Raw genomic sequence first — 15,183 nt, 5'->3', positions numbered from 1 at the left:
CAGATGAAAATCGTCTGCTGGATCTTCATGGCTCCTCTTCACAGCCTCCAAAAGACTCGAGAGCCGAGCTGAAAACAAGGGGTGGTGGTGGGGCTGAAAGGAAACTTAGCCTGGGGAGTACTGGAGGGCTCTAAACTTCTACTTAGACAAACAGATGGACTGGACTACAGAGAAGAGGCAAGCAAATCACGCCACAGGTGGCTTCAGCTATGAGGCTACAGCTTGCCAAACATCCAACCAGCTACAGTAGAAAGACACTCAAGCACTGCAAGATACGGCAGACTTCTACAGTCCGTTTATAATTTTCACTACAGTGGTACTGCATAAACATGGGATCTAACTATAGTCGTTGAAACCATACCTGAGATGAGGTATCGTAGGAGGACGGGGGAGAACTCCAGGAGGCCTGAGAGAGCAGAGCACAGCTTTAATATTTGTCAGCACACGATCGTGAACACAACTGCTTCCTAGATAAGTGTCAACTCCACAACTGGGAAGTGTCTTTACTACACCTTCTGGTCTAAGTCTAAACCAATGTCTGCACATGAAAGTGTACGTGCACATGTGTCTGTACACGTGTGTGCACTTGCTGAACATGTCTAATGTTCCATCCCACAGGCCAAAGCTCTGTACAATTAACATCCCACCACGGCAAGTAATTACACATGCAATATCCAATCACTTCTTATCAACATCAGCAGTTTGACACAGCCTGCGCCGCAGCAATCCACAGGTACTCAAAGAAAGATGGATTGGTGCGAGGGGTTGAAGTAGACATGAAAATCTATCTCAGTTATTCTACAAATAGAAAACCAATTGCATGTATGTAACATGATATTATGACAGATGTGGGGGCAAATGTGTCCCTGCATTCTAATCAGATCAATGCCTTTCTCTATATACAATACTGCCACTGTCGTTCACACACTCATCGTGCACATTAATGTGGGCTTTGAGACCTGTGTCTGTTATTATGTATGTAAATGGTCTGTATTTAGTGCTTTTCTAGTCTTGATGACCACTCAAAGCTGCTTCACATTACAGTTTTCACATTTTTCACCCATTCACTCACACAGCGCATTTTCTATCACACATTTTTGATATCCTTTCACATGCTGCTGGCACAGCCGTCACGAGAAACAATGTGCCCAAGACAAATGACAAGCGAAGCTGGGAATCAAACCCAAAACCTTTTAAGTTGAAAGACAACCACATATACTGTATGTACACTGGCACGATACACCTGTCTGTCCTTGAGCTGTGCAACAATATTGGTCTATGTGCAAGAAGTGACTAAATCTGTACATGTGGAATCTAATTTAACTAATGAGATGGTTAATACAATGTTTACAGATATGGAGAAAACAGTGTGTTTTAGAGGACTTCCATGAGTACTCCTCACTAACAGACTGAAGGAGTGAAGAATGTGAAGTTTCAGTATTCGAAAGAAAGAAAAAGAACAAAGAGCGAGTGAGTCACTGGGTTACATCGTCGACACAATAGCCTGTTTGTCAGTACATGCTTATTCAAACTGAAATAAAATTTGTTCAGTATTAAGTGGGATGAAAACAAGAGAAAGCAGAACAGGAGCAGAACAAACATGTCAGTTAAAACTGTTCGTGGAAAATAAAATGTAGCCGCCTTGTTGTGAAGCAAGTCTACTGTAAGAGGTCTCCCAAAATACCTGTATCTTTATCCTATAGAATAACACATAGAAGAACTGCCTATATAATGTGTTAATGCCTTTGAAAACCCGTCACTAATCATTGTCACAAAGATGTTTTACCTTTGCTGTTTGAGTCCCAGACCTACTGCAGTGACTCTCATATTTTTGTCTAAGTGAGCTATGAGGACAGATGCTTTTTATATTTTTATATGTTGTATTTGTCATAATGACAACATACAATACAACATATAAAAATAATGCAAGGAAAAAACTCTCCCTTTGATATACACTTCCACAATTAGGATGCAACCCATTAATGCAGGCAACTCACTGAATCTTAGATACTGATGTACAAAGAACAGCTATTTGTTATACACGAAGAACAGTTGCTGCTGCAGTTGTTTCTTCGCTCAGTGGGGACTTCGGTTTCCTGCACCTGAGATACATTATCATTTGGATGATTCCTGCACCACATGTTGTATCTCAGAAAAATAGGTGACACTGGGGAAAAGGCAGCATCTTGTTGCAACTTGAACACAACAGTGTGAGTGGAAATGGCACTTGCAGTGATCCATTAAACCAAATGTACTTCCCTTGATAAAACTCATTATGGATGAGTGGGAGTGAATGCGTGCAGTGCGTGGTGTGTCTGTGTGGTGTATGTGTGTTTGTGAGTAGACAGCTTTGTGGGATAGGGGCCTATCATTAAAAAATCATTTGTGCTTGTTAGCAGTTTGACAGGCAAAGTATAGGCAGCAGGACACTGCATTATGCTAGCTGACTTTCCCTCACCACACCGTGTTATTCTGAAAAGCAGACAGACCTGTGGGCCTCAATGTCTGCAATTATGTTGCCTTTTTTGCAGATCCAACAGGTTACAATGCAGGCCACCCTCGGACAAGCCATTTTGAGCTTTGGAGGGAGTGCCAGCTCAGAACAAGCTCTGATTTGCCCTGAAGTGCCAAACTAGTGAACAGATTTGCTCATGTGTGGAGGAAGCATCAAAATCAGGAAGCAAATGGCACTGTGCACAGCAAGTTCTCTAACAATCCCCCGGAATAGCTGAAATTATTGTTAATAACAGTAAAAGCCTTATTTTCTTCTTCTTTACAGTGGGGGAATAGCAGAATTTAAAGCTAATAGCACTGTGCAATTCCTTAATATTTTCCATTTCCATTCAATTCAAGATTAATCTGCATAATGCTACTGTTTTATTTTATGTAAATTAACACAGAATAAAACATTCATGCATGCTGTGTATATGTATATGTTCATTACTTATCATACACTTAAAAGTTAGGAGATGTTTCTATAAAAAAAAGAGAAAGGAAAGTTAGGGGAAACTGTAGAAATGACAAATAGAGACAATATGGCAGTGAGGCCCCAAAATTCAAGGGTCATATATTCCTGCTCTTCTGGGACAAACCCCCAACTGAAGCTGCTCTACTGTGTCTCTTGCAATCTGCCACACTGTTCTTTCCCCTTGTTCCTCAGTACAAGGCAAACATGTTTTGTTGTTTCTTTTTATTCAAAATGTTTGAAATCATTGGTTTGCTCACTGCACTATTTAATAAAACTAAGGATAGTGAAGGAGAACTGGATAATAGGAGATGATAGAGAATAATACTGTACATCATGTAACTGGTTGCAATCGTTTCTCACTTCATCATTTCAACATTGAATGCTTTAAAACATCACTGGTACTTTATCTGATCTATAAAAACTGCAATAATACATTGTATCATGCATATGTGGCATATAATGTTGGATCGGAAATGTTGCTTTTTCCCCCCCGACCACTAAAACTAAATATTTAAACTGTAATGGTTACACCTCTGCCATGTGAAACTGTATAATACAATATAGTGTCAATTCTGTTTTAATGAAATAGCTTCAACCAGACAGATTTTCCTCCTGTCACATTTTCTTTTTCATCTTTCATTTTTTGTAATTTTCATCATCATTTCTCCATCTTTGCCCGTGTTCGTGGAAATGGAGTCTTTTTCTCTTTATATATTCCAAAGACAACTGATGAGAGGTGATGAATTCTGAAAGATGTGGTCAAATGAATTAATTCATTATTTTGTGTCAAAGCAACGGAGAGAGATTTCGAGTTTGGTTCACACAGGCTGTTACTGTTGCTGCGCTGTGCCGTGCCGTGTGAGGGCAGGAAAGATGTAATTGATCTTGATATGGGAGGAAAAAAAATGCGGAGTGAAATGGAGAGTGAGCTGAGCTGCTGACGAAAAGGAGGATCATAAGATGAGGTAGTAAAGAATGATGAAACTCATGGTCATGGTAAACAGGTTGTTCAGAACGACCGACGGAGCAGTGCTTTGTCAAAGTGTATTCTGATATATTGAATGCACCGGAGCAAAGTGTAGTTTGGCTGTGACTGAAATAAGGTTAAGGTTGAGGGTGAGTGTTGTTTGTGAGACTGTAAGAATGAGATTTCTGAGATTGTCTATTATTACTCCGGCACTCACGCGCACGCGCACACACACACACACAGCAGTGCAGAATAGTGACAAACATTTCAACAAAGCTTGGTTTCCATGGTGATGAGAGGGGAAGAGGTGTATGAAATGAAGTGAATGTAGCACCAGCGTATACACACATTGGATGTGAGAATGCAGATGTTGATAATGAGTTCAACAGTTTCATATTTTTCATCTGTAAGTAAAACTCTTCCCCTCGCTTCCGTCACTTAAAACGTGTTAACACGTCAATTCCGTGTTCACAGCTCATTTTTCTCCCTGTGTGTGATCAAAAAATGTATTCGCACAATGTTAATAGTGTGCTTTCGTTGTCTAAGCATAACCATATGGTAACTATAGTTTATTTACTACAGCATTAAATTAAATGATCTATTCTTATCCACAGTGCACTTTCTATGTGCAGATAATTGTAAAAAGGGAAGTATTTCAAGGAAACTGGCAATAGATAAGAAGGTTGTCAGTGATTGTACGATGGGTATCTGCAGACTTCCTAATTTAAATGGTGCATTCACATCAAATGCAATTTTCTTCATATGACGAGATGACAACAATGCGAGGAACACAAAGCCTTCATGCTGGGTGACGCAACACTTCTGTCACTTGCTTTAGCCGCTCGAGTTCAAATATTTCATATCATATTTCAACCATGTGAACAATTCAAGGACTTTTGCTGTAATGTATGTGAGTGTGTTGTGTTTCTAGAACCTGGCAGAAATGGAGCGAGGAAGTTGAACAATCTGATAAATTCTGAGAATATGTTTGTCACTTGATGCAAGCCTCACAATTTATCATGAAGGCAGTGAGCTCAAGCGTGACAGACCCTATAGCAAGTAGTTGTGGGTTGTTTTTACTTGCATTAATCTGTGAGTTACATTTACGAGGGTTTATAGGCAGAAGTGTAGTTGATTTCCGTGGCCTTAGAGTAAGCCTCTAAAACACAAGTCGATTCTTATTATATTGTGACAGTTGTCACTGATCTACAGTGTTTGCTCAGTGACATAGTTTGACTCTCAGTGGCACGGAGCTAACAGTGAATCTCCACTAAAAATAACGCAGTTTGCCTTTTATATAAACACACAAATACAGATTATTCAAACACTGTAATTAATCGTGACAGACACCACAATAAAGATTTGAATCTTTGAGCTGTTATCTTTTTACACAGAGCATTTTGGCTGCTTTTTTCCATTACTATGTTAAAACGTACACTATGAGATAAATAAATAAATAAATAAATAAATAAATAAATAGCTTATCCATTTGAAAATGTATAGTTCCGGTGAACAGAAATGTTTGCACCAATGACAAAAACCAAAAGCTTTCGCTGGTGTCATGTTCACAGTGAGAGAGTGGCAGTGAGATCTTTCCTGTGTGACTGACATGTCATGACAGGATGATCACACTGACACATGACTGTGTGGTGCTTGGTGACAATTATCAAAAACTTATTCCACACATAGGTGCACATGTGCCTCCTCACTTTTACGCCTTTGCACAAGGCACGTTTCTCGTGCGGCACAATAACGACCTAACAGGTATGCCAACACAGAGTGCCATGGTTAAACACTTCCCACATGACACCCGTTTGTTTGGCTCCAGTCTGAGCCATGGGGCCCTTACACCTCCTAATGAGGAGACTAAAATAGGTGTGACAAATGTCATCCGTCCCTTGGCTAGTTCTACTCCTGCCCAGAGGACAGCGGTCTGCCTTGGACAGGACATGACAGGACATGACACAACACCATGCACTCTGGAGGGGTTCTTGTCGTGGAGAGGTGTACCACTGAGAGGTGAAATATTTCTCATCTATGAATAGAGGCCAAAGTTGACTCGACAGGGAAGCATGCCCGACTGTTGCTTATAGAGCTTCGGTTACCACGTGACTCATCTTGTGTTCACCCACCATGGTGGCAGTAAAAGTTTTCTGCAAAATTGAAAGGTGCCAGTTCTGGTTTCAACATATCCGTGTTCATTGCACGATCAACTTTCCCTCATCCGATTTTAAAGAATTCTTAGAAACATAAAATAAACACAATATATTTTGTGCTTTATATTTAATAAAGATGTAAGATGGGAGATGAAACTGACGTCACACAAACCTGTCGCACAACAGTCAGAATGGCATTTTGGCAGGTAGCCACACTGTTTAATCCCATATACTGTATATACCAGGAAAATAGAAATCGAAGATGGCAGATAGCTGTTGTGGATTAAACAGTCAGGGACATGCAAAGGAGAAAGTATTTTACTGATCTCCAAAGATCCTTAGACAGAAGAGTTGCCACTGCCATAAAAGGTACTCCGAGAGAGCATAGACGACAATCAGAGTCAAACAAAGGATTCCTCTTGTGTAGTTATCACCTCATACCAAGTACAGAATACAACATTTAGTAGCTTTAATATAAGGTAACTGCTGATTATACTCGTAATTTAGGGACAGCAAGTACTTACATTCACTGCAAAGACCGGTGTTATCACCAACTGACTGAACTAACCAAGTACAGTCAACAGAGCCTGTGCAATGCACAACTATATGGTAACTATATTTTGCAGCATTGCATGAGTGAATGTGCACATATGTAGATTTAAGTCTCAGTATTAAAAATACCAAATGACATATTCCTGCACATTTTTAAACACCAAGGAAAACAGAATAGCAGCCTTCATGTCCATAAATTTAAAAAAAGTCTGCATGTATTGTTTTCCCATCTCAAGGGTTTGTTTGAAGATGATTAGTAGGAAGATTATAATCATGGTTATGAGCCTTTATGATTTGAATTGCTTGTTGAACTCTGGATGTCATGTTGTGCTATTTAGTTTATATTGGTCTATATCTCTGCATTTACTAAAGATGTTAAAATATTCTGTTTTGCGGTGTTTGTTTTTCGATTATCTGTTTATGCCATAGATATAGATCTATATTTATGTATATATATATATATATATATATATGAATAAAAAGAACATGATTAAACATTTCCATACTCCTCCTTAATTTTACCACAGCTGTTCTTTGTGACCTTCTTTTTCTTCCTATTATTATGATTTATACACATCAATTATCAATTTAATGCAATGGTGAGGGGATGAGTCAAATAGCAGTGTCCACTATGTCGCTCACCTGCCACCTCCCACCACGTCAGGTAGTACACTACATTTTAGTCAAATATACTACTTTATTTCACCCACTTCTTAATCATTCTCAGGTTCTACCCCCCACACTTGCAATTACACAAGTAAAAATAGAAACATACATAATTTTGTCGACAGTCAGAGTTATGCATCACAATGCCATGGTGTATCGTTATTTCATTAAAAAATAGATACATGTCCTCTCTTATTTGCACCTTATTTATTTTAGTCCAACTGTTTGCATTTAATTTTGAGTAATGAAAGCACGTCCAAGACTCTTTTTAGCTCGAGAGAAAAACAACAACCCCTGTGTGTCTGCTGTTAGGTGATCAACAGTGTGAGTATGGTGTAGTTTTTCTGCTTCTACAGTGAATACGTTATGAGCTGGGACAGATTGTGAGACAGTGGGCCCCTGGGCACAGATGGGAAAGGCCCCCCACCGCCGCGCCTTCGTTATTTGACTGAGGGCCCCATCAACACATCAGGGGTGGCTAACATAGCCAAAGGGGCCCTTACATAATGAAGACATTACATAATAAGCAGTGTTCTTTGGCTGAGGGGCCCTTTTAGAAATGGGTGAATACCATAACTTTCACTTTGTTATCTTAATGTACTTAAGTCCAAGGCCCCATTAAAATATTGGGATAGCAAAGATATTGGGATAGTAGCACAGAGGCTTGAGCTTCAGGGTCCCCTGAGCCATTGGGCCCGGTAAGCCCATTCAGTAATCCATCCTTGGTTATGCCAGCAGTAAGAGAGAGAGACCCAAAACTGTGAGTTTGTGAGTGGATAAATAAACAATGAGCTGAAGGTCACTCTGGAAGTTCCAAAAAAGCTGCGCTCTGCATTGAATAGCAACATCTTTCACATTGTTCCCATGAAGACATTTCATTTATTTATTTTACAAAAATATATGTTATTTTCAGGGAATGTTTGATTTGCTTTTTACTGTTATTATAAAATGTGAATTATAGCTACTCAAAATATGTGAAGATACCTGCTTCATTTATACATATACTCTGTATATATTCAAATAAAGGAGTTGGATGACAGCGTGCATCAAAAATCACACTTGCGGTCAACAGTCTAAACACCAGCTTAAGTTAATTTGCAAGGTGAATTAAACAAGGCTAATAATCATTAGCGTTCAAAATTCATTGTACAAAACCTTCAGCTGCAGCTTCTCCTTTTAACCTGGTTTGAGCGGCACCGTCACCAGTGAAAATGACAGATGTGCTAGTGGAGGCTGTCGTATCACATGTAACTAATTAACCTGATGACAGGCCTAAATTAAGCTTGGCTGTTGTCAGTTGTGTGCTCTCTGCACTCTGCTGTCAGTACTTGTCAAAGATAGTTTGAGAGAGAACAGACGCTACACCGTGAGGGTTTCTGAAGTACCACCAAATCCATCCGACTGAGACATCATAGCATTCTGGTTCATGTCCCCGTCATGGACATGTCTCCAAACCTTTCATTCATATCATATCAATACATGAGGCTTCTCGACTTTTGATCACTGCCCTTCAGTGTCTGGAGGAAGAACAGACACAATGTACACTTGTGTCATTTATACACTGTCAGAAAGCCAACAATGAAAGCCTTGGATAAAGGCATACAAACTTAATCAGGACATGTTTTATAATAAATAAGTATAATAAATATAACATATATATATATATATTCACATCATAGCAGAGTGTGTCTATGTGGCAGGAAGTGCCTGCTGTCAGACAGGTGGAGGGGATTGTGATCATCATCCATCACTCTGTCCCTACACGACATCGTTCTCATACACATTTTACAAACTCTGAAGGTTTTTTTTATATATATATAAAATAGAATGTATTTTTTGATGATGTATAATAAGCAATTTAACCTCAACACTAAATGTCATACATTAGTGGGTTTTAAAAACACTTGTTAATGCTATTAGTTGCACAACATGTCATAGATAGCAGAGCCAAAAAACATAATTTAATTGTTGTTATTTTAGTTATTTAAAAAAGGGACACAGGTACACAATGAAATATTAACCTTGTATCAAGTCCCTTAAAGTAGACCGGGTATTTAAAATACATTAGAGACAAGAAAGAGCCAGTCTGTTATTTTTCTTCGACTCCATTGCACTGATGGCATTCTCCCACCTTGTCTGCAGTTGTTAAAAAAAACCTTTTTCCAGATTCTATGTAATTGGTGTCATTTTTGTCACAAAGGCAAGGACACGCATACAAGTGTCTAAGATATTTGGCCTACATCCGCACACAAACACATACACACATTTAAATGATGTGGCTGGGGAACATGTTTAATTACAACCTAGGAAGCAGGCGTCTCAACTGAGAAAAAAAAAACCACACACTTGATAACAGTGACATTTACAATCTGCCTCATTTATCAAAAGCTGCCAAAGCAGAGTCAAATAGGGTCATTACATAGTAAACATAGATTAACTCAGGAAAACACACACACAACACATTGTCTGATAAATGATTTTTCTTCTGAGAAAAGTGCACATGTAAACATGCATTGGCCAAGCCTATTCAATGAAATGACTAATTATTTATTTAACTATGTACAGTTAAATTTGTTCATGTGTAATATTTTTGTATGAAACTGTAAATAAGAGCCAACATGTGTTCCTTTAACATACATTGTGCGGGCGCCTTCTGCTTTTTGTCTCATTTCTTACCCAGTGTTTGAACTTCAGTGTATCGATGAACCTAGGACTGGGTATTGATAAAAACATATTGCTACATGGTCTTTGATACCAATTCCTGAACCATACTTTTTTAAATACCATATTTATGAAATTCATTCTGCAATTAAAAACCACATTACAATCAAATGATTTAGTTTCGTTTTCAGCTCCATGATATTTTTGCAGACTCAAATGGACCTAATGAAAGAACTTACACATAGTGTTTGTATCATTTCTTTAGTTTTACTGTACGAGAAACCTTTTGATTTTCTTCATATTTCCCGTCTCTCTCAGTGTACGCGGGTTTGTCATTTGATGTTATTTGGCTGGCATAACAAGAAGCTACTGATGGAGATTCACTGTGATAAATACGTAACCATCTCAAAAGTTAAGACTTACATTACACAACTGGACATTAGTTTAGTTAACATTTCTGCTCTCATCTAAGGGGCTGTCCACATGAAAACAAGACAGGTGAATGTGCTACAGTATTTTTTTTTTCTATCCAATCAAAGCTTTACCCACACGGAAATGGAGCTTTGAAAGTCCTTTTTGAAAACGGGTCTCAGAAAGAAAATCTCAAACCGTACCCTTGCGTTTTCATATTTCACCAAAGCCCTACTTTAGGAAAACGATGACGTCATAATCCCACCTCTCTCTTGCACTCACAGTCGCTCATTTTTGCCATTGTCATCTTCCTCTTTCTGTGTTTGGAGGTTTTTTGGTCTGCTCACTTTTAATTTCTTCCCTTAGACACCTTCATTTATTCTTCATTCTGTCTCGGTTTCTGTACACAGTGCACGTGCCATAAGCCCATGCTCAGCGTCTTCTTCCCTGGTTTTGGTGTATTTCTGTAGCAGCGCCACATACCTGCCTGGCATTATGTTATACAGCGAATTTTGGGGGATTTTGTGATTTGAGAGGATTCTTCAGTTCTGAATGGTGGAAAACCTGAGGCAGGATGTCTGTCTAATGAGTTGTTATGGTAAACAATGCAGGTATTTTAACTTGTAACCCAGTTTCCAGTTGTTAGTTTCACCTGAGTCAATGTGTGAATGAAGGTCTTAAGCCTGCACTTGTGAGTGTTGAAGTCTTTCAGGTGAAACTGACAATTTGAAACTGGGTGACATGATTTCTTTAACGTAACGACACAATTATGCAACTTTACTGAACAAACACAGTTACTGTGGCAAGTGAGATGCATTTCAACGTTTGCTAATGGTTAACGTAACCTGCTAACATCTTAGCACTGTTCCTGTCCTCAGAAGATTTCTTTACAATGCACTTCGGTTGAAGGAGGCTGTTAGATTGTGCACTTAAGATCATCTTGGTATACATTCATTCATTAAACAAGTGGCAGCCCCTAAAGCACAACACAGACACACACTCACTTCCACTTTGGGGAATGAGCTCAATCTCTTGTCGTAACTTCCTGCACTCATCGAGACAGCCAATCACAAACACTATTAGATCCTGGTCAAACAGCATGCTGCATGCTTATTGGCTCACTGACGCTGATGAGATTAACTCCTTAGGCATCTACATTTGGTATCAAACAACAACACATGATATATTGCAGTTTGATACCTAGATGTACCTGTGCAAACATCAGTGCCAAAAGTCCACACTTTCCCAATCACAAAATGAGCTGAAGGTGTGCTCTGTGTTGTGTGGATAGCATTAAGGAGAATCCCTCAATGCCAGCCATTTCATCTTGTTGCAAAAAGCCACTGTAGTGATCACTCCTGCTCAGTTCATACAAACATATCTGTACATACTATAGAGTTTGTAAACTAGGCACTTTTGACATACAGAAACCTGAGTGTGTGTCTGTTAGTGCCAAATGCTCAACCAGATGTTACACAGAGTTAAGACCCCCTATAAAGGTATTAAAGGCAGCCTGGCACAGGTGTGGACCACACAAACAAACAATTCACTAGTAGTTTCCCGTCTATAAAAGTGCGAATGCGGAGATGGGGTGAGTAGGAGTGCATTGAGGACTGGAGGACTGGAGCTGAGTCGGCCCCCAGGATATTCTTCAGTGATTCCACTGTTCTATTGCCGCATCTACGGGATGCTTTTGAGTGTCAGCAGCTGGCAGAGACACAGAATGCCAGAGTGAAGACAAAGATAAAGAGCGATCGGAGGAAGAGGAGAGGGATTGTATTTAATCTCACTGCCATTTATTTTTAATAGCATGCAGCTGCTTTGTTCTCTTTTTGATCATCTGCAGCCCAAGTTGACTGTAACCCAGTGGAGAGCACGGACACACACGTACGCTGAAAGAAGCAACACAGTCTCTGTTTTTCTTTTAGTTTTAGTTTTGCACTTGTTTACCCACAGTGTTCAATGGGCAATTCCCTGTACACTGCAGTCCTTGCCACTGTCAACCATACTGTTACCCTATGGAGGGCTGCAAACAGACTGCTTCTATGATACTCAACTGCTGCAAGTAAAAAGCAATTAGCAGTCAGCGTAATATCTGGTACTGTGAGTATGCACTTTTCCCTTAATGTGACCCACCACTGTGCTGGAGCATCGGCCAATAACAAGCCACTGAAGTGACAAGGACAAGAACCCTCACCAGCTTCCCACCAGTGAGCAGAGCAGCTGCAGCTCTTGCTGTCAGAGGCAGAAGCACCACTACCAGGGATCAGAGACATGGTCACTGCAGTGATGAGTAAGATGGTGCTTCTTTATCTCTGTTCCCAACACATTTGTCTTGAAGGGTAATTCCTCTGATTACTTACTGTGACTTTGATGATACTTTAAAAATAACATAATTTAACATGGTCAAGGAGGAATCCTCCATGGAGGTTTCACTCCTTCATTAGCGACAATCTTATCACTGTCCCCAAAGGGATTGCTCTCTGGGTTAAGTCCATGTTATACTTCTGTGTTGAATCGGTGCTGTATGTTGCAGCTGTCTACTATATGCCATTAATATGATCAGATCTTGATACTTAGACTTATGATCAATATCTAATCAATGTTTTTTGGCCAACGCAGATGCCAATCTTGGGAAACCAGTGCAGCCAATGACCAACATAGCATCCAATGCTGATTATTTGAAAATGGCAAAAACTGGCTTGATTTATCAGTCTACTCCTTCTTGCACTGGCTATGGTGTAGGCTCTAAACATCGATCCTGTGCAATATGAATCAGCCTTAAGTGTCTGAATCTTGCCAAAGAGGGCACAGTTTGAGAGTCTAATGTTGCTGTTGTTCTCACAGATACAGGTACATCCTCTCTCCCCATAGAATGGAGATACAAGAGAATGCAGAGGATACATACCGTGTCTAGCTTAAAGCCTCCTCCCCGTCACCCAAGTGCATTTTCCTTACAATTCAGTCTTAAATACAGGCAGTGGAGGGAATGCCAGGAATCTAATTGGCAGTTTTTGGACAAAGCATTCCTTGGCTACTGTGGTAATTTATTTCATTGCATGTCTTCAATGGTCATATATGAAAACATACAGTACATGTGCATTTCAGTACATTCCAGAAATGTGAGGTCAAACCTATGTAGGGAATGGGACAACAGGCAAAGCCTGTGTGAAATGTAGCACAGACACAAAGCATGCCTTTTCTTAAAGCCAGAGAGAGGGCCTCAGCATAACAAATGTGTGATGTGACCACTAAAGCAATAATACAGGAACAGCAAGGACTTGAAAGGTGGAAAAAAAATGTAAGAGGAATAGAAACCAGCCATGAAAGGTGTGACAAAAGACCAAAAGAGGACATAAAAGAGAGAAAAAAGTATAGGGGATGGAACGATAGACTATCAAAAGGTGATGCACTGACTGAAGAGATTGGGACATTGGAGACAGTAAGGCAGGCAGGTGGGTGGTGGATTCTCTGTTTGGTTTCCAGCCCTGGGGGCAAAGCAGCAGAGGAGAATGTAGAAGGGCTCATTTAGATCCTAATAAAAGAAAAGGCCAAAACCTCTAGAGACCATAGTAGCTGTGATGACGAGAGGTAGGCGTGCAGGGATGACACATCCTGAAGATGTACTGAACAGGAGCTGCAGAGATCAACTTGGAGGGAGACCAGGATATGTCCAGTATAGGTTGAAATCTCAGATAGACTGATGGATAAAAGACAGCAGACAAAGAAAGATATGCTGCAGTAGAAGAGCAAAGGATAATGTGCTTCTGTTTACTGCCCAGAGTGGTGTATTGAGTTTACACTTTAATATAGCTGTAATGGTTTTGTCTGTTTAACAGTTTAGACCAGATTAAACCCCTGAAGACAATATCAAAGAAAAAGTGAGACCATCAAATTTCATGCGGGCAAAAATAAAATAAAGCTTACAAATATATCTATTATACTTTTTTGGTCCATCAATGAGGCTTCTACCTGATTGCGATCACTGATGCTTTCAAATATGTTGCTTTGTGGTGTTAAATGGTGAACATGAGCTAATGAGCTTTCCAGGCTGTTGCATGTTATGGTGAGGAAAGAAAGTGTTATTTGGTGGTGCTTATCCAAGCTGACTAGATAATAAGTGTGTAATGGGGAAACGGTGGAGTTGAGATCCAATGAAAGCAGGGGGTCTGCTGGAAAACACGTCCGGAAAAAACCCACTTTGTCAAAATCCGCAAGGAGCCATTTGGCATAGCTAATGTTGAAACACTAAAAACTCAAATTAAAAAAGGATTTACTCCAAATTCACACATGTTCAGTGTAGTTAGCATCTTCAGTCTGTATCAAGTTAGTTACATTCTTTCAAACAGGTATTTTATCTTTCTTCCTTTCTATCTTTCTTTCTTTCTTTCTTTCGTTCTTTCTTTCAATGGTGCAGCGTTGTTTATCTATGAACATATGAACATAACCAGGCAGCTTAACAGAAACATATGATTTTTTTTTCTTTTTTCATCCCACCAACTATCATCAGTCTGCTCTAACTGAGAGAAACAGCTGTCAGTGGGCACACTACTGATTTTTGACATCTGGCTGACATTTCCCAAACTGCAAGTATGGGCGAGGTAAAAATGTGTGGTGCAATATCTGTGGTCAGTGTTTCATGCAGATATTCACTCAGCATAATCCTATACCATAACTTATTTAGAAAGAATAGCAAAGAAGCCAGAAAAAGATGTGACTTAGAAGCACAAATATGGGCAAAGGAATACAATAGTTAGCAGGACAAAATGTATAATAAACATATTATTGGCATGTAACTGTGA

General features: G+C 39.6%; 1 protein-coding gene across 1 annotated transcript in view; it reads right to left on the bottom strand.

The window, feature by feature from the left end:
- The window catches only part of tenm2a (teneurin transmembrane protein 2a), a 206,692-nt gene that overhangs the window by 136,635 nt on the left and 54,874 nt on the right, over window positions 1–15,183 (bottom strand). The gene's annotated exons all lie outside the window — the stretch shown is intronic.

Source organism: Solea solea, chromosome 14 (genome assembly GCF_958295425.1).
Source record: "Solea solea chromosome 14, fSolSol10.1, whole genome shotgun sequence".
NCBI classification, from domain to species: Eukaryota; Metazoa; Chordata; class Actinopteri; order Pleuronectiformes; family Soleidae; genus Solea; species Solea solea.
The sequence above is the reverse complement of the archived record's forward strand: the minus strand, read 5'-3'. Positions and strand labels throughout refer to the sequence as shown.